General features: G+C 41.8%; 1 long non-coding RNA gene across 1 annotated transcript; it reads left to right on the forward strand.

The window, feature by feature from the left end:
* The first annotated feature begins 65 nt into the window (after positions 1–65).
* LOC117286301 lies at positions 66–14,415 on the forward strand. The gene is made up of 3 exons (XR_004517398.1): positions 66–483; positions 899–1,593; positions 12,870–14,415. It is a non-coding gene; the product is annotated as an uncharacterized LOC117286301 (long non-coding RNA).
* The last annotated feature ends 6,962 nt before the right edge of the window (positions 14,416–21,377 follow it).

Below are 21,377 nucleotides of genomic sequence, written 5' to 3' on the forward strand. Positions count from 1 at the left end.
CGGCGCGCGACGGCGGCCTCCGGGGGCGGGAACGCGGGAAAGAGCCCGGGCCGGCACCGGTTGCTTCACAGCGAGCCGGGCGTCTGCTCATTTCCCGGGAGGTCCCCGTAGCCGTCTCTCGCCAGACACAGGCCCCGCTGAGCCACCACTGTGCACGAAAGCCGGACTTCTGCTCCCAGAGTCCCCAGCCCGCGGGGAGGCTTCGTTTGGGGTTTCGCTTTTCGGTCAGCTTCTTCCCTGCGAGCGAAATGTATTCCAAAAGCGCCTCCGCTCTTGCCCACTGTGGAAGCGGCCTGTAGTGGTTTCCACAGGACAAGGGCTCCCTCCTTTACCCCACGGCTGGCCACAAGGGGGCGCGGACGTGCACTTTGCTCCTGGGGAGCGCCGGCTGAGCTCTCCACAGAGTGCAGGGCCTCTTAAAGGCGGGCCTAAAATTATGGTTGTTCTAAGCAGCTGGTGAACACCGAGGGCCAGGCAAGTAAGGTAAAGCTCACTGTTATGGCTTCCCCACAGCCTCAGGCAATCACAGGTGTAATTCCTTATTCTGGAATGGATTCAGGGCGCAATGCTGGGCTCAAGGGCACTAGGATTGAGGGCGTGCGTGCCACCGCCCCAGCTAATCTCCATAAGATAAGATGCTGTTGAGGGCCCCTCCCTTCTTCGCTTGTTGCTTTTGTTCTGAACTGTTGCCCTGCCTTGGAGCCAGCCAGTTATGGACTGAAATCTCTACGAACTGTAAACCAAATAAACTTTTACCCCTCAAACTTTGGGTGCCGGGTATTTTGTCTCAGCAATGAGAGAAAAGTAACTGATACTTTCACCAAGGCCCATGATGGCCAGGAAGTTTTTACACCCACTGTAAGTCCTCCTGGTAACTCTTTTGTTCTGTCCTTTCCAGAGACACGGTTTGACACCTCTGTTCTATACCGGTCTCAAGAGTGGGAGAAAGCCAAAAACCATGGGTCGTGCCCTTACCTGTGTCTGCAGAAGGTGGCCTGGGACGCTTCCTTTGCTGGTTATGTTGTGGTTGGCGTTACGTTAAGGAATACTGAGACAGAACATAAAATTTACTCCTGCTTCCAACAGACTCATAGACTGAGAGAGACAGAGGAGTAAACTGTTCATCGCGGGGTGGAGTGATATATACCCCAGGAGAAGCATAGGGCAGGGTGAAATGAGAAGGACTGTTGCGCAGGGGACTTAAGGGGGTGGGATTGGGGTTTGAACTGAACATATTTGATGCAGTGATGGCCTTCAAGTAAACTTCTAATCGAGCTATCCCACAGGTGATGAGACAGAAGACTCAAAGATCAAGTGAAGATTCTTTAATAATAAAGCTTGTTGGATCCGTTTAAGCAGCCATCAAAAAGCAAGAAGAAAAACAGTTAAAAATTGATATGCTTAAGGTGGTGTGCAAGCAATGGAGGGCCACCGACGTCATTGGTTCAGGTGTCCTGTCTGTCACTGTACCTTTCCCCAGGGACAAGATGCTCACGAGGACTGCAGTTGCCATTTTCATCTGCAGATGAAAGATGCTTTTGGGGCCATGACACCCTCACTCTGTTGGAGAGAAGCACGGAAATGCATCTGCACGTAAGAACCGCTGAGTTAGGCTGCTGATCAGATATAGGTTTTAATTCCATTTCTTGGGTAGAAAAATAAAAGACTATTCTAGGTGTCATCGATGTGCAGCTGATTTAGGATTGACAGTCATCAGTTCATGATTGTTCATAATACGTTTTTCCATCACTTTCCACTTCAAGTGACTCTCTGTCCTGTCAGATTTCTTATTTCTTTTAACTTGGGCGAGTCTTATGGTTTACTAACTTACTATGTATATTTAATGCAATTGTGCCTGTGTTTTGCAGAGTATATTCTTACTCATATTCTATGTTTAAAACCTCATAGAAGTTGTATATTTGTCTTACTGTCTACAGTTAATGCCGCATATGAATTTCACCCATGTCTGATTAAATAGCAAAGAAATTCAGTATGGCTGGAGCAGAAACCTGGAGAGGCAAGTAGGAGACAAACATGCTGTTTTATTGCCGTATTAGAGAGACTGGGTTTTATTCTGATGAAAACTAGAACTGTAAGAAGGTGAAGAATGAGGATGAGGCACAGTCCTGTCAAGGTGTGAAATCTCTTGGAGTCATACAGACAATTGATAAGGCATTGGCTCTGTGGGTGGGAAGTGATTCCTTTCTCTCCATCACGCACTCTTGGACACTATCAGTTGTAACAGCTCGGGGCTGCTGCTTGTATTTAGGAGGATGAGGATGGAGAAAATGCTAAACATCCTACAACACATAGGAAACCCCCACAATGGCAGTTATCTGCCCAAATAGTTCAGTAGTGCCAAGATTGAGGGACACTGCCCTAAACGGAGTAAGAAGGCATAGAGGATGGAAATTAAGCAAGCATAACAGTGGCATATTGTAACTGATTAAATATGGATGTTAGAAAGGACAGGATGACTTTAGGGTTTGAGTTGTAACTGGTAGGACATAAAGGGGACTTGGTTGGGGGGAAGAGAGGTTGGGATTTAAATTTTGGATACTCTACATTGGAGGCATCTAGCCAGGGAAGATTCACACTTGGCAGTTGGAAGGAAAGCTCATAACAAGAGGAATCTGACTTGAAAGATAATACTTCGGACAAATGTTAGTTTGTGAGTAATAATAGTTTTATTCTGAGGGATGGGATGGGGTTAGGAAGATGAATTACCTAAGGGATACAGAGTGAAATGAGGGAGAGTAGAGCTGAACTGATCCATATTTGTGGACCTTCATTCTGTTTAACTGAATCTTCTCTTTAACCAGAGCACCAGTAAGGGATTTTGGACCATAATCACATTTGAGAACAGCAGATTCAGGTTTCAGAAAAGGAGCCTGAGAAGGAACAGACTGAGGTAGCAAGAAAAGTCACTGGGAGGAGAGTTTCACAGACCCATAAATGTCGACAGAAAATCTTGCTAGAAGCAGTACTGGCCATTAGAAGAATAATGTGAGTCACACAGGGAAGTGCAAATTTTCCAATAGAAATTTTAAAAAGGTAAAAAGAAGCAGATGAGATTAATGTTGTAAACACAATTTTAACCCCAAATCTCTAAAACACTGTCGTTTTAACATGTAATTAACATAAAAACTAATAAGTGCATCGTAGCCTTTTAAAAAATATTAAGTCTTGGATATTGAAGGTGTGTTACGCCTTCAAGAACTTGCTGTAATAAAAGTGACCAGTGGCTTCACGAGACCACTGGCTACCATATTGGAAGGCCCAGCTGTAAAAGGTCCCCCAAAAAGAACATTTCCACAAAAGCTTTACTATGCTAAATATGAGGTGGGTTTTTTGTTGTTGTTCTTGTTGTTGTTTTTTTGCATCTCTGAGTATGAATTTTAAGGACAAACAACACAATTCAAGTTTTTATTTAGGTTTAAATGATTAGGTTTAAAATTTTGGAGTTTTCCTTGTGCAGAATTGCCCTCCTACTAGAAATAACTAGAAGATAGGGAAAATATATGAAATGGTATTTTTTTTTTACCTTGGACAACAGGTTATATAGAATTGTGACCCCAGAGAGAAGGGAAATAAATATAAAATTCTGCAGCAATGCCTGCTTGCTGCCTGGAGGGATGTCCAGGGTGTAGACCAGGGAGGAGATGCACATAGAGACCCGTGTAGAGCTCAGGGAAGAGACAGAGAAGGGAATTCAGGGAGTTGGCAGTGGGCAGAATTCCAGGGAGGAGGAAGTGGCACACAGGGACAGTTGTGGATGCATGCAGGAGTATTTCCTTGTGTCTTCCATAGAGTACTGAGTGATCTGCAGAGCAGAAGGGTGAAGCTCCGTGAGGCTGAGATAAACAACAGTAAAACCCATAAACCAATTTTTAGTATGTATCTAGGGCTGGAAACATAGTGGTGCCTCCACTGATGAACTTATTTGTTTTCTGATTTGGGGGTAGATAGCCGCGTTTGCAGGGTGATGGTGGGGGAGATGGTCATGGTCATGGTGGTCACATGCAGTGGAGTTTTAGAACAGAAGCAGAGTTTTGCCAAATGCTTTTGTTTGTGAACCAAATTATTTGAAACAGAAGTGTCCATGAAGCAAAGTGTTACTGTAGTTTGTGTTCCCATCAGATAGAGAAGAGAGATCTTGTACTAAGCACTTATTCGTTTCTACCAATCAAAATGACAGTGGAGCCTGGTTAGTTAGGGTAGAAAGCACATGACCAAACACGTTCTGCTACTTATCCGAAGCTGGTACTTAGACAGTTTGTGTTCAAATCTGTCTTAGTCACATTCCTCGTCACTGGGACAACACACCTGACGGTATATGGTATATTATACGGTATATGGTAAGGGAGGATAGGTCTACCTTGGCTCACAGTTTTAGGCCACAGTCATTGGGCTCGCATGCAGAACAATATGGTGGAAGGGTCTGCCACAAAGGGAGGTGCTCACATCATCATGACCAGGAAGCAGAGGTAGAAGACCGAGGAGCCGGGGAGGAAGATGAACTGTTCCAGGTCTTATTCCCAGTGGTCGACCTCCGGCCGGGTTCCACCTCCAACAGCTCACCTACTTCTGTTGAGTATTGCATCCTCATGACGCAGTCACCTTTCAAAAGCCCCACCTCTGAGCACAGGAGGACTGTGGGAGCCATTTTAGATCAGATTATGGCGTCCCTCCTCCGGCCCTCAAAAGACTCATGCATATCCACCTTAGTCACTATTCTCGGCACTGGGAACAAATACCAAACACCTGCAGTTTAGAGAAGGAGAGGTTTATTTTAGCCCATGGTAACAGTCCCTTTTAGGTAGAATTGGCATTGTACAAGGGCATGGCAAGGAAAGCTTCTGATGCCATGGTGGCCAAGGAGCAGAGAGTAAACAGAGGGGCCAGGGAAGGAGATAGACCCTACCAGGTCACAGCCCCATTGGCCCTCTTTTCTGACCAGACCCTACCTCCTAACAGCGCACCTAGCTACTGAATTCATTAGTCGATGAAGCCACTGGTGGATAGAGCAGCTCAGGATCTAATCTCCTTCTAAAAGACCTGTCTTTGTTGCTCGTTCTTGTTGCTGAGACAAAATACCTGACACCCAAAGTTAAAAGAGGAGAAATTTATTTGGCTCACAGTTGGTAGAGGTTCTAGTTCATAGTGAACTGGCTTCAAGGCAGGGAGGCCTGGCAGAGGGGCATCTCTGAGGAGAAACAGTGTGATAAAGCACAGCACACAGAAGGCTGCAAGCAGCATGACAGCAAGCAACAAGTGAAAGCAAACAGTGAAAAGCAACAAGCAACAAGCAAGGACCTCCTTTCTGCCCATATATCTTATCCAGCCTACTTATCCTTAGGGTGCACAGCACTCACACCCATGCTGGGGCACCCTTGGTCCTGCCCAGAACAATGCCAAACAAGTCAGTGGACTAATTCAGTTGTCACATGCCCTTGATTCCAGCATCGCACACTCCAGATCCATTTACCTGTGACCTCATAGGAGGCTTTGGCATCTAGATACAAACCATAACAAGACCTACCTCTGAGAATTTGAGGGAACACTCTAGATGTAAAGTATAACGATATTTCTTTATACAAATCACAAACTCTGAAATGTGAACCCCTGTAAAAATAAAAAAGAAATTTAAATACTTCCAACATACAATGGCATAAAATAAATATTCCCACTACAAAATGGAGAAATAAGAGGATAGAAAGAAATGGGACCAAAGGAAGACCAAAACCCAGCATGGAAAACATTAAATTCCTATAGCTCAACATCCAGCTCCCCAGGCAAGTTGTGGTGCGATGTGGGCTCCAAAGGGCTTGGGCAGGCCTAAGCTCTACGGTATCTCTGGTTACAGCTCTCATGGCTTGTCTCGGAGTGGCTTTGTTCTCTGCCTGTGACTCTTCCGAGATGTTTCATTTTCCTGGCATTTTCAACTTCCTAAGCCTCCACTGCACTTTCGGCTTCACTCTCATAGCCTCCTATACTGCCCTCTCAGTGGTATGCTGCCCAGCCACCCAAACCTTCCTCTGAAATTTGGGTGGAAGCCTCCATGACTCCAAAATGTTTATATTTGCATACTTGCAAAAGAAGTAGCATGTCAATGATACCATTGTCTGCTACCAGCTTGAGCGATACCTGGGTCCCTTTTGATTATGGACATAGAGGCTTCCAAGTACCTAATCACTGTGAGCTAAATCCCAGAGAACCAATTTCATAGGTGGTGTTTCTTGGGCAGGGTACCCTGGAGCTCTCTTCTCAAGACACTTAGTTTTGTAACCTTGACCCTGCAAAGGGTGGGGTCTTGCTGATTCCTGAGATGCTCTCAAAGCATCTTTGCTATGGTCTGATACAAGATATTTGGCTTTTTCTTAAATGTTAATCTTTTTGGCATTTGTGTCCACCAAGGCCCCAACTTTGCAGGTATTTCCATCCTGATAAAACTGCATACTTCTCAAATCATTCAACTCTGCTGTTTGTTACTGGTTATTACTAAACATCTCAGTAAAAACAATAAGGAGTGCTCATACTGCAGATTAAACATCGGGCTGCCTTGAAATTTCTTCCACCAGTTTAACTAGTCTGCTGCCCTAAAACTCAGTTTTCTACAAAGTTTCAGTACATGATCAAAATGTAAACCAATTTTCTGCCAACTGTAACAGACATGGTCTTGAGTCCAACTGTCAATGGTGTCTTTGTTCCCAAGGGAAACCTGCCGAGTCTAGTCTTTACTGTCTTCATTTCAATGGACTTTCTGGTCTTCTGAGATCTGACCAGAATCTCCTATCAAATTCTATTTACAGCATTCTAGGACTTCTCTAGCTGGCATCCCCAAACCTTTCCACCCTCTCATCAACCATTCCAAAGGCTTTCAAACCACATGGTTAGTTAGTCACAGCAACAACCTCCCTTCACTTCTCTGGTTCCAAAACCTGTCTTAGTCACTTTCTTGTCACTGAGATATATACAATAACTGGCACCATGATTAAAAGGAGGAGAATTGGCTTGGAGTTAAAATCTATGGTTGGTCAGCTGTGGTTGGTAGAGCAGAAATGGCATGATAGAGCAGTCTGGGTGGAAAGAAACTGTTCACATCATAGTGGCCAGAGGGGAGAAAGAGAAGGGAGGAGCCGGGAAGATAGCTACATCAATCATTCCAAGTCACATCCCCGTGACCCACCTCTTCGCCATCCATACCGTACCTCCTAAGAACATATTTAGCTATGAGTTCATGAGTGGATTAATCCAATGATGAGTATGGCACCCCTATGACCCAATCACCTTCCCAATGCCCAACGTCTGAACATTGAGTCTTTTTTGCAGAAATACCAGACCCAAACCGTAACACCATAAACCAGAAAAGAAAGAACTAGTAATAATTACTCATAAGTCTCCACCAATCAATTCTCCAATCTTCAAATTCTCCTCCACAAAATAAAGATAATAGCATCTTATAGGATTGCTGTAAGGAATAACTGAGTGTCTCTATGTATGTGTGTGTATAAGTAACCCTTTATAGATACATATAAAGTGTAGTTCCAGTTGCATAGCACGCTCTCAATAAGTACTAGCTATGGTTATTCTTGCTACTATTTTTGGACCTCCAATTATGCCTAGAAATACTGGGTGAGCAACTCACACATATTCTTTTACTCGTGATGTATTATATGTTGATCTTTGAATATCAAATTAATATGAAAAGTGTAGCTGTTATTTGAGCCTGTTAGCTCCTGACTCCCTGAGTCCCCCACTCATCCTGTCCCTGAACAATATTTAAGAGTCTGCTGACTCTGAGAAATGTGGCATCAGGATCTTTACCAGTAACTGGACAGAAGGACAGATTGGAACTGCATTTTTAGCTTCTTATTTTTCTCATTTGGAAATTTCAGACTCTTGAGGGGGTGGCGTGGGGAAGGAAATAGATCTGCTCACAGCTGCCACCCAAAACACTACCCCTATAACTAGGAGAGAATTTGGCTCAAATTAAATTCCCAGGGCTCTTCATTGCCATCACAGCCATTACTGTATCGGTTAGGACTCATCTGGGTGTCTGCAGTGCGCTCCCACGGTATTAAGGGGAAAAGCAGATAACGACAGGGATGGTTTCACCCGTGTTGCTTGACTGAGAACGACCAAATGGTAAACGAGAAAGCAGAACTGAATCATTAAAATTGTGTAATCCAACAGCAGTTGGAATAATAAAATACTAGAACTAGAAACAGCTCTAACAGTTCTGTTGCATAGTCTCTTTGTTTCGAGGTTGGTGAAATCCAGTCCCAGAGACGGCAATGTCACATAACCAGTATGTAAGCGGCAGCCGTTGTGTGTGACACTTGTACAATCACTCAGTACCAGGGAGGTTTCAGCCTCACCCCCAGCTCTTCCAACCCCAAATGCAGTGTTTTCCCCACTCTGTGAGGCTGTACCTCAAACTGTATGGATTGTATTCTCAGAAAATTATAAAATGTGCTGTTATGTAGCACATATGTAATATGTAGCATTAAATCTCTTTTTTGAAGTGCTGTCTTGGAAAATGAGGTAATCCTCTCATATCTACTTACTATCGTCCCTGCATTTTCCCTCAGAGAAGGGGAGAGAAGGCACCACTGACTTGGCTGGGTATGCCTGGGCTTGGGTGAATGCTGAAGAATTCTAAGTGTCTCTGGAGTACCACGAAAGAGTTTCACTTGGCAGGATGTGAAAGAGCTGTTCCACCCGGGAGCCAGCAGAGGGAGAGCGTGGTTTTGCTAATTTCAACCAAATTTCTCCTCATGCTGTTTTACAGTTTATTTTTGCCCACATATGTAATACATTTCGTGACAGTTGTGAGAAAAACACTACCCTTCCTGCGCACAGTGGAGGGCAGAGAATGCTCCTAACGCTGAATTAGAGTTTTATTTAACTCTCTTGTGGTTCAGGCAGCTGTCAACCCAGCTAGGCTAGAAAAGTGATAAGTGGAGTGGGAGTTCATTTCTGTGTTTTTTTCATGCTTTTCTGAATAATAAGAGATTTATTGATTCTAAATATTATATGATATCACACCAATTGCATAGATTTTTCTAACAAGTACCTCTAAGAGGCTGTAACAGTGAAACAATAAGGGTTGGAATGATTTCAGTCCCTTGGTTTTGCTAGGTCACAGGAAAAATATATTAACTACAAAGAAAGTTTGAAATGAAGGATTTTTATGGCTAGAGTTTTAGAATAAATTTGAAGTGCCAGTTAATTGAAGTGATCTCTTCATTTTCCAAAAAAATCCTTACTATATTTGCACATTTATTGTTGCTTTGTTTTTCTTTTTGTAAAAAAGAGATGAGGTACAAAAGTCAGTGTTATACACATTTGTCCTCCAAGAGCCATTGAGGACAGACACAGGCACACATCACTGAGTTTCCTCTGTCCTGTGGTACTGGGGATTGAACCCAGGGCCTTTACACTGAGCTGTACCCACTCTCTCTCTGTCTCTCTTTCTCTCTCTCTCTCTCTCCCTCCCTCCCCCTCCTCTGTCTTTCTTTCTTTGACAGCATTTCACTAAGTCACTAAGTTGCCTAGGCTGAGCTCAAACTTGTCATCCTCCTGCATCAGCTCCCAGAAGGCTGGGATTACTACCACAACTAGTTGATCCCTGAGGCATCGAACAGCAGCATTATAGGCAGGAAAAGCGCATGCAGCACAGGCACCCCTGCCCCAGCACAGGGGTCTGGGGTGCTTCCTGGAGAAGACCCCTGAACTGAGTCCTAACGGATGTCAGCAATGTCCTCTACCCTGCGTACTTCTCTACCCTCTACCAAATGCCAAAGAAACACAGTAGCTGGCAGTTCTGTGGTGCTGTCACTGAATGCCCTATTAGAAACTCCCAGGCAGGTACACTGGTGGGCACAGCGCATTTTGGTGCTCCCTGTAACTCACGGGTGCACTTCCCTGAAGGCCACTCACTTGCCATGACCACCTGGATGGGGAGGGAGGCGCAGGGAGGATCAGGGAGGAGGGAATGGGCAAGCATGACAAGTCTAGAGACATATAAATGGTTCAGCCTTAGTGAAACAACATGGGAGGGAAAAGGAACGCTAGGAGATGGGTGGGTGATCCTGATCTGTCCCTCTGTGGTGTCTAACTTTACCCTGCAGGCAGGGATGAACTACCCATGGTTCACACAGCCGGGACTCAGCACATACATAGGCAATTGAAATGTCATTAAAACGAAGTACAGCAGAAGACACATTTCCATCAGTCCCCTTCAAAACACTCCCCCAGCTTGGGACGCATTGATCCCATGGTTCTCGTCACCCTCCGACGCAGTTCTGGAGTCCTCTTTCGTGAGTGTCTTCACAGGGTGTGGTAAAAAGTGTGGCAGTGGCATGCGAAAAGATGTTCATCGGCATCAGTCATTAGGATAATGCAAACTAAAGCCATAGGTAACACGTTTACTACAGGGAAAAATGAAAGAGATGACAATATTAAGTGCTTCAGAGGATGTTGGACAAATGGAACCTGTGGAAATCCAGATCTCACTGGAAATAGCATTCCACCATTCCTACATGTTTAAACACTGACTAAAAAAGTCCTACTTTCAGTAATTATCTGGAATAAGTTTAAACGAATATCCACATAGCAATTTGGATTTGAATCTGCATAGTAGCGTTATTCCTACTGGGTAAAATACCCCTAAATTATCTATTAAATGACAAATAAATAAAAATAAATAATAATATGCCCATGCAATAGAATAAAACTAGCAATTAAAAGAACCAGACTAGACTACTAATACACACAACAGGTGTGTACCTCACAAGCATTGTGCTACAGAGTAGAAACCACCTACAAAAGACCACATGCTGCATGATTCCATTGCTGCGATGTCCCAGAAAAGGCCCGCGTACAGGGCTGGAAAGCAGATCAGTGATTGCCTACCGGGGATTGATTAAAAGGACAGTGAGGAAACTTGGACGGCTCTCATGTTCTATATCAATATTGTGATGATATCAAATGACCGTACATTTGTCAAAAACTCAACAACTGCATGACCAGTAAATACAAGAAGAAAGGCTCAGCATTTCTGGCGATTAGCTAAACACCAAGCCGAACAATGCTGAGAGTCTACCTTCCCTCAGAAAGAACAGCCATCATGAAAAGACAAAGACAAAAACAAACACCACAAATAATAAACGATGGCAAGGCTGGGTGGGGGAAAAGGAACTCTTCTACATCGTTACCAAGAATGTAGAGTGTAGCCACAAGGGAAATCAGTGTGGAGACTCTTCCAAAAATGAAACCTAGAAATTCCATTTCATCCAGCTCTTTCCCTTCTAGGGTTCTTCCCCAAAGTATTAAAGACATCACACTGGAGTGATGCATGCACACTCATGTTTAGAGCAGCACAATGTATAATAACTAAGTCTTGGGAGCAGCCTAAGATGTCCACCACCAGGTGAGTAGATACAGTAAATGGGTATTTACACACAATGGGGCACCACTCCGCCATAAAGAGAGGTAAACTTGAGTCATTTGTGGGAAAATGGATGAAACCTGAAACCACGATTTTAAGTCAAATAAATCTGACCCACAGCTTAAATGTCGCGTGGCTACTTTTACATGAAAAGCCCAAATTCTAAATAAAGAGCAAAATGAAAGATAGAACAGAAGAAGTAGGGAGACAGATTTTTCTCAAATGGGAAAGGGATCAAGAGATGAAGCGGGGGCAGAGGAAGAGGGAGACAGGAGATGAGAGAAAGGAACGAAGGTGAGTTATGCACAGGTGCCAGTTCCAGACAAGGAGCACACTGTGTTCTGCAAACACGGATTAGTAAAAACCTGGCGAATATTATTGTATGTAAATTGCACTTTAAAAAACTCCATGGTAACTTAAAGGTAGAAAGGGAGAGGACAGAAAGAAACTGAGCCCACATTACCCAATGGCCAGTCCTGCTCCTACTCCACTGTAGTGGAAAAGGGGCCAGAACATGTGAATAAAGACTGAAGAGATATTTAATATCTTAGCCTGAGCAACTTTCCTTCTGAACTGAGACTCTGGTTTGTGGCTTGAGTGACTCAAGGCCACCTGTTACCTAACTGAGGAAGTCCGTGGACCTATGAAATCTTCTTTTCAGGGACACGGGAAGGTCTTCCTCTGAGGAATTTTAAGGGCGAGTAGGAGGCAAAACCAAAATGGCACCCCATAACCCACACTTGTCTAAAGACTGGTTGTACTGGAAGGAGCGTACCTCAAAAGGAGGCCATGAATTCAGCCAGGAGGAGAGAGCAAAAAGGAGAAGCTGAGAAGGCTGAGTAGGGTTATTAAGATCTTGCGCATACGACAAGCCTTCCACGTGAGTGAATGAGAAGGACATTCTGTCATTTTAAAATAATTACTGGACTGTGGAACAATTTCATGTCATTTTTCTTTTAGGTAGCTTCGTGTGTGCTAAGCACATGCTGAACCACTGAGGTACACCCATAGGCCCCTTTAGGTTTTGTTGTAATTCATTAGTGTGTAATCTGTGATTTATTCATTCAACATGTACCATTAGGTCCCAGTGTACCGCTGAGCGTTTGGGTCCAGTGCTGAATAAACAAAGCAAAGCTTCTTCCCTCCTAAGATTTATAGTTTAGCGGGAAAGGGAGGCAGCTAAGTACTTTTGTTTTTAATTATATCCCTGGAAGCTAGCACATTGCTTATTAAGTGCTTAATAAATATTTGTTGAATCAACAGACACATTTTATAGTGTGTGTACAGTGCGTATGAATGTCAAAACAATCCTTACAGATGCTGATGCTTATTTTCCCTTTTGCTTATGGATTAACTGTAATTTTCTGAATTAAGAAACTCTGGCAATGAATAGTCTTGTTTCTGTCTCTTCTAGATAATTTGTGAGGATCTGAAGGCACAGGGAAAGTGTTCTTCCCCCAGAATCTCCATGGATTGAGAACACAGACGTACACTGGTGGCCCGAGGTCTGCTTCCTGTGAGGAGAGTCAGCCCTCCCATCCGGCTCAGCAGGAAGACAGGTGAGGGCCTGGACTTCTGGAGAAAGTCAGAACATAAAGGGTCTCGAGATGAAGAAGGACGAAGTTGGAACAAGACACAGGTGGCAATGCACACAGCAGAGATTCTCTTACCTCCAATGCACTGCACATCTTCAGAAAATCTATTCAGGAAGGATATAGCTGCTACTGGCAGATAGGAAATCCTGTGTAAGTTAATGGAGCTCCTGGGTCCAGGCTTGCAGAGGAGCAAGTTGACTTGAACAAAGCCACAAACCAAAGTCTCCTTAGCGGAGAAGGCCTGGTGGACAGATCCTGGGGTAGTCCTTGGGGCTGTGGGCTCCTAACACAGTTAGGGAGTGGGAAGTAACTAAAGTTAAAGGTTGTAGGGTGAAAGTCACTGGTGGCAAGGAAGGAAATTAGAGCCAGAGAAATCATCTTAGCAGCAGGTGCTATGGGGACCTCAGGGAGCTGTAGGCCGGGGGGAGCCCCTAGGATTTGAAGTGAGGGTTTCGAGCTTCCCCACTGTCAAAAGACAAGGACTGGCCTCACGGGAGGAAGTAGTGGGAACCCACGCTACTGCACAAAGGCAGGATCTCAAATTTCTCTGTCTCAGTGACAGGAAAATGAGAAAACTGAACATTAGAACTAAAATCTAAAAAGGTTCCTCTGAGTAGCCAAAGCTCCAAGTGTTTTCCGTATTCAAATATGAAGTCTCCTTTGACATTCTCTCTAGGACTTTAACGGGACTCCGGGCTTTTGCACCAGTGAAATATCCTAGAGTGTTCAGGAGAATCAAAACCCTCTGTAGTCACATTTGCAACAGTCCAGGGTAAGAAGGAATTCCTGGACGTAAAGTTTATGAATCATAGAAGAAAATAATTTACTATGACAGAGCATACACATACAGTGAAAAGAAATATACTGGAACTCCAAGAGCTTGCATAACTAGAAGAGTCTGAAAGGCACTGACTACCGTCAGTGTGGAGTAACTACACTTGGCACAATTAAAGTGATGAGAGGAGGAGGAGGAGCCACAGGGGAGAACAGGGAGGATGCTGTACTGCAAGCGTACATCATTTAAAAATAATAGAGAAGAACTCCAGAAACGAAATGTTGAAATTAAAGTTCAATGGAAAGGTCAGACAAGACATAGATCATAGTTAAAACAAGGATTGCTGACAGAAATGGAAAAAGTAATAAAAATTCAGCAAAGATAAATAAATAATAGAAAAATCGGGGGAAAAGGTTGAAACTTAGAGGAAGACTGAACAGGTTTAGGCTAGGTCTGATATGCCAAGAAGGAGGATAAGAAAAGAGGGAAGAGAGGAGCGGCTACATTTAAAGAAATTTTCATAATCAAGCAATGGTTATAAGCTTCTTAGAGTTAAACTTTGTTTATTTCAGGCAATCTTCGTTTTACCACACTCGGTTTTTGTAATTAACATAATTACTGATATATTTGGGTATATATTGACCATTATATTTGTTTACTTTTTGTCTCATTTTGATCTAGGTGGTTTTTCTCCTCCTTTGATGGATGAATCAAATATTTTAATTAAATATTAATATTTACCATATTAAATATGTATCCACATGAGAATTATGGATTCTATTAGTGGTTAGAACTGTGCTGTCCAGTACAGAGTCCATGGGGCTACTTCAATTTAACTTTGAATGTGAATTAACTGAAATAAAATTAAAAATTCAGTGCATCACCCATAGTGGCACAGGTCTGTAATCTCTGCAGTCTGGGAGGCTGGGGTGGGAGGATTGCAAGTTCAGAGCTCAGTCCAGGCAACAGGGTGATTGAATGATAACTTGTCTCAAAATAAAAAATAAAAAGGGCTAAGGATGTAGCTCGGTGTGAAGGACCTGGGTTCAATCTCCAGTACTGAGAAAAAGTATTCACAAGGCAGACGTGTGCACTCCATGCTTCACTGGCTAAATCCTGTGTAGAAAATTCCCATCATCCAGAAAGTTCGATCAGATGGCACAGATTCAGATAGTCAGATGATCCATTCATGTAATCTGGGTTTTACTCTGTCTTACTTCTTGGTTTGTTTTTATAAGACATAAAAGGTTTCTCACTCATCCCAAAATTCATGATGCTGAGGCAGTTCTCATAAAAGATGGGTGAATGTGAGAACAAGATGTAAATTTATGTTTTACAAGACACAGGTGCCTTCAAAAAGGAAGACCCAAAGAATCAGGGAGAACCATGTATTCTTAGGCTTAGTTTTGGTGAAGAGTGGGCAGCTGCACAGAAATATGATTACACCTAAGAGTATGGTGCCATGGTTACAAATTTGAGGGGAAACCTAACAAGATGTTTGTACCGCATTTGGGGGCACAAACCAATGCAAGCCATGTTAGAAGTTATCATTTATCGGCCACTTATCGAATGCATTACATGTTAGATATCCTTTGGATCTAATCATCAGCAATAATTCTGAAACAATAGACAATGGCGTCAACGTTATTGATAAGAACGCTGAGGTACAGGGTGGTTAATTCTCTGCCTTTTGCAGAATCCAGGGTTGGCTGGCTTTAAAGCATCCTTGGTCTTTTCCCATCTCTTCTGGAGAGCAGAGGAGAAGTTTTGGAACATGGTATTCTTCACATCGCCTATGCAGAGCTCCACACTGCATGCTGTAATCTAGCCCAACCTTTGTAGGGTTAGCTCACGGAAGGAGAGACTGCAGGTCATGCCTATTGTACCAAGAAGCTCTGAAATCATTCCAGTGCACCAAACCCAGTAGTGTTAGTTACAGTCCAGTGGTCACCAGCATGTTCTCTGCTTCGGGCAGTGGTTTGTTGGCAGAGCAGAGATAGAAAATCACACAGGAGAAATCTTTTCATTTAAATAAATCAGCAGTGCCATGACATCCGTTATTGTACTTATTTTTAGCTTGGAGTCCCATGCAGAGCCAAGTCAAGGATGCTAGGTGGATTCTTTTCCTGTGGCTTGGAGGAAATTTCTGAGACCTCAGCAATGAGAAGTATGCAGGACCTGGTAGTTGCTCTTCCTCCCAACAGCTTGCTTTATTACAGACTCTAACTGCCCATGGCTTGCTTCGTCTTGTACTCTAATTTGGTGCTACAGTAGCCTACATATTTGTCGCCTGCTTTGGGTCATATCCTAACCTGAAATAGAATGATGGAAGTGAATTTGTGGTTGTGGGTGCCCTGAAGTATCTAAGTCTAATTTTAGCAAAGTGATAACTGAGGAATGATTATTGGCCAGAGGGCTTGCTTTGCACGATAACTCTCTTTAGAGACATTGGAAAAGCAGGAGCCCAGACATTGCAAGAAAGAATCCAATCTCATAAACAGCTTGTTACACAAACTTCACAGAATGCTGCAGACATTTTCCTTCTCTGCATCCTGCTCACCTTCAGTCTAGACACGGTCATGAGAGAGGTAATTAATCTTTGATTTCTTGCTGTCAGTCCTTTTGTCTTCTGGGGAAGTAACACACAGAGCATCTTCCTACGTGTGCACCTGTAAGGGATTTTATCAGTGTTGGAATTCAGGGGCAACTGAGATGATCATTGCTGCAAAAACTGAAAAGTAAAATGTGGCTGAAACACACCACAGAGACTTATTCTGCAGAGATTGCAGCATTAGCAGCACCAAAGGAAATCTGTTCACAGCTGCATGGAGAGATCTTGAAAATACTGTGATAAATTGGAGAAAGTACATAAATCAAGAATATACACATATAAAACAGCAAAACATTTTGAGGGATGCATAAACATAATCAACATGTAAACTAAAATTTTCAAGTAGCTTTCTACTCAGGCAAGTAAAAGGAAATAACAGTGTCTAAATAAAGGAGGAAAATAAGTAATAAAATAAGAGGAAGACTTACAAAGGCAGACAATCACAGTCTTCCATGAATTAAGGAGCATGAAATACTCCTTTTGTTTTTAATTGAGTTTATTGGTGTACAGTACATTTATGTTCATTACTGGGATGTTGTACCTTTGCATGACAGGTCTTGGTTCTCATTTTTTCCCCTTGTCCTTGCCCTCCCTTCACCCCTTCCTCCCCTCCCCATTTACAAACACTTTATTTCCATCTTTTCATTTGCTCAAATTTTTTTCTTTTCCCTATTCTCTTTCCCCTACCCTTCCCACTTTCCCTACACCTTTAGCCCTTTTCTTCCCGTTTCACAATGTCAGTTATCTGATTAGGATCTTATGTACTATTACAGTTTATTCACACCAGATAAATTATTCGGTATTTCCACATGTGTGACTTATTTATTTCATTTAGGAGTATATCCTCAATATGTATCCATTTTCCTATGCTATTCTCTTTCCCCTACCCTTCCCACTTTCCCTACACCTTTAGCCCTTTTCTTCCCGTTTCACAATGTCAGTTATCTGATTAGGATCTTATGTACTATTACAGTTTATTCACACCAGATAAATTATTCGGTATTTCCACATGTGTGACTTATTTATTTCATTTAGGAGTATATCCTCAATATGTATCCATTTTCCTATGAATAAATCTAGTTTCTAGTTTCTCAATCCCAGCTCTTTGAGGTATCTCCATATTGATTTCCATAATGGTTGCACCAGTCTGCACTCCCACCAACAATAGAGAGGGGTTCCTTTCTCCCCACCACCCTGCTAACATTTTTTATTGTGTGATTTCTTGATAGCAGCCATTCTTTGTGGGGTGAGGTGGTATCTCAGTGTTGTTTTCATCTGCATCTCTTGAATGACCAGTGATGTAGAACATTTTTTCATATATTTACTTGCTGCTTTTACTTCTTTGTCTGAGAAATGTCTGTTCATTTCAGATGCCCATTTTTGAATCAGGTCTTTATATTTGGGGGGGCTGATTGTTTTGAGTTCCTTATATATTCTAGATATTAGTCCCCTGTCTGAGGCACAGCTGGTAAAATTTTTTTCTTGCATTGTGGGTTGTCTCTTAGTTCTGTTGATGTTTTCTTTTGCAGAGCCTTTTAATAAGATGAGATCCCAGTTATTGATTATTTCTGCTAGTTCCTGCGCTACTGAGGATTTGTTCATAAAATCTTTGCCTATGCCAATGTCTTTAAGAGTTCTGCCTCACTTACCTTCCAGCAAGTTTAGTGTTTCTGTTTTAATGGTTAGATCCTTAATCCACTTGGATTTTAATTTATTGCATGGTGAAAGATAAGGGTCCACTTTTAATCTTTGGCAGGTGAAATCCAGTTTTTCCAACACCATTTATTAAAGAGGCTATCTTTCCTCCACTGAGGATGGTCACCTCCTTTGTCAAAGATGACGCAGCTGAGTATATCTGGATTTGTTTTTGTGTCTTCCACTGATCCTCAGATCTGTTTCTTTGCCAGTACCATGCTGTTTTTATCCCAGTGGCTTTGTAGTATAGTTTCACATTGGGAATTGTTATATGTCTCTGTTGACTAGGATGGCTTTTGCTATTCTAGTTCTCTTATGTTTCCAAATTAATTTTTGGATTCTTTTTTCTAGTTCTGTGAAATATAGTGTTGGAATTTCAATTGGCATTGCATTGAATCTGTATAGCAGTTTTGGTAGTACAGCCATTTTCACTATGTTGATTCTTCCTGCCCAGAAGCAGGGGATATCTTTCCATTTTCTTATATCCTCTTTGATTTCTTTCTTCAGAGTGCTATAGTTTTAAGTGTAGAGGTCTTTTGCTTCTTTTGTTAGATTGATTCCTAAATACTTCATTTTTTTGGATGCTATTGTGAAAGGAATTATTTCCCTAATGTCTCTCTCAGTGAGTCTGTTATTTGTGTTCAAGAAGGCTATTGATTTTTGGGTGTTCACCTTGTATCCAGCTTCTCTACTGAAACTGTCAATTAAGTCTAGAAGTCTTTTGATGGAGTTTTTTGGGTCTTCAATGTAGAGTGTCATATCATCAGCAAATAATGACAGTTTAACTTCTTCCTTTCCTATCTTTATTGCTTTAATTTCTTTCTTTTGTCTAATTGCTGTGGCTAATGTTTCCACAGCTATATTGAAGAGGAGTGGTGATAGTGGGCATCCTTGTATTGTTCCTGATTTTAACATGAAAGTTTTTAGTTTTTGGCCATTTTCTATGATGTTGGCTGTTGGTTTTTCATAGATAGCCTTTATTAAATTGAGATATAGACCATCTATTCCAATTTTTTGCAGGGTTTTTATCATGAATGGGTGTTGAATTTTGTCAAATGCTTTTTCTGCATCTATTGAGAGGATCATGTGGTTTTTGTCCTTAACTTGTTAATATAGTGTATTACATTTATTGATTTACATATGTTGAACCATGCTTGCATCCCCGGAATAAATCCGACTTAGTCAGAATGTATGATCTTCTTGATGATCCTCTGTATTCTGTTTGCTAGTATGTTATTAAGGATTTTTGCATCTATATTCATTAAGGAGATTGGCCTGTAGTTCTCCTTTTTAGCTGCATCTTTCCCTGGTTTGGGAATTACAGTGATACTTGATTACAGGAATGAATTTGGAAATATAGCTTCCCTTTCAATTTTATTGAAAAGTTTGAAGAGTAAAGGCAGTAGTTCTTCTCTAAATGTCTTGTAAAATTCAGCATTGAATCCATCAGGACCTAGGCTTTTCTTTGCTAGTAAATTTTTAATTACATTTTTAATTTCATTGGAAATACTCCTTTGTACCTGAGGCAATAAACTAATTTAATCCTCAAAAATGATGAACCAAATTCTTAGAAGAAAGGGTCCAGTTTCTAACCTTGATCCACATAATTTAGACAAGAGCTATGATACTTTTCTGGTTTTAATCAATTGACATTTACTACTAAACCTAGGAGTTCTGGGAACGAATAGTCCAGTGGTTTATTCAGAGATACCCACAAGCAGGTATGTTAAAAGTCAACTTTACTGAGATGCAGTTTACATGCAGCACACTTTTCCCAGTTTTAAGTTTAATGAATGTGGACACAGGATACATCCTCTAGCACATCTCCAGCATCCCACATGACCCCAGGGAGGTCTTCTCAGGCACTGTTCCACCCCAGTTCGCAGCCTGGACCTTTACAGATCTGATCTTTATCACCACGCTGTAGTTGTATCCTCTTAGCATGTCCTTGGCTAGGATCATTCAGTATGAGTTTTTATGTTTGGCTTCTTTTACTTCATATAATACTTTTGAAATTCATGCAAGTCATTGGGTGCATCAATAGTTCATTCCCTTTTGCTGTTCAACAGCATGCCACTGTGTGGGAATACTACAATTCGTTAATCTACTTATCTGGTGATTTACAGTCAAGTTTGTTTCTAGCTTTAGGCTACTATAAATAAAACTTTAAAATATTTATGTACAAGCCTTTGTGCCAACATACGCTTATACATTTATTTTTGTGTTTGATGCTAAGTAGAGGGGATTATTTTTTGTCTATTAATATTAAATTATTCCACCATTGTTGGTTGAAAAGACTCTCCTTTCCCCAATTCATTATCTTGGCATGTCTGCTTAAAATAATTTTTAACAGTATAGTCATATACATTTGGGTGTTCAATATTATCATTCCGTTCCATTGATTTTTATACAGAATACTGTTCTTATTAGTGAGTACAGCTTTAGCACAAATATGGAAATTATGTTAAATAGTGTAAATCTTCTGTCCCAGTTAATCTTAATTGTTAGATTGACTGGGGTAAGATGCTCCTGGAGAGGTGTTTGGATAATGGGGACTCTACTGCTGGTTCATCCCTGATATTCATAGCTGACTGCCTTGGCAGGAGGGATGCAGTTAAAGGTGGGTCACTGGGGGTGTGGTCAAGAGGGTCTCTTCCCCTGCAGTGCTCTCCCCTTGTGCTCTGCTTCCTGCCTGCCACAAAGTGAGCACCTTTGCTCCACCATGCACTTCTGCCATGTTTTCGCCTTCGAGCTAGGCAACCATGGACTGAACCCTCTGAAACCCTGAGACAAGTTATCCTCTCCTCTTAAGTTGTGGGCCTTCAAAATAGCTTTTTATTTATTTTAAAATGTTTTCCTTTCTATTCCTTTGCACTGCCACATAAACTTTAAGATCATCTTGTCATTTTCTCCAAATTGCTGGAATTTTGTTTGATAATGTGATGAATATGCAGATCTACAGATATTTTAAAAATATTAAACATCCTAACTGCAAGCATGACACATTTATAAGCATTTTCCTAATTTCTCTCAGAATTTTTGTATAGTTTTCAATGCACACGTCTTGAATATTTTACTGTTGCCTAAGTAATATATATTTTCTTGTTATTTTCAAACAGTATTGATTTTTTAACATTTCTTTTTGCAATTATTTTGTTATTAATATAGAGAAGTAGCATCAATTTTGTGTGCTGGCTTTGCATCCTGCACTCTTGTTAAATTTACTTATTAGTTCTTGTAGTTTTT

The sequence above is a fragment of the Fukomys damarensis genome, unplaced genomic scaffold (genome assembly GCF_012274545.1).
Source record: "Fukomys damarensis isolate Sample0158 unplaced genomic scaffold, DMR_v1.0_HiC HiC_scaffold_16, whole genome shotgun sequence".
Taxonomy (NCBI): domain Eukaryota; kingdom Metazoa; phylum Chordata; class Mammalia; order Rodentia; family Bathyergidae; genus Fukomys; species Fukomys damarensis.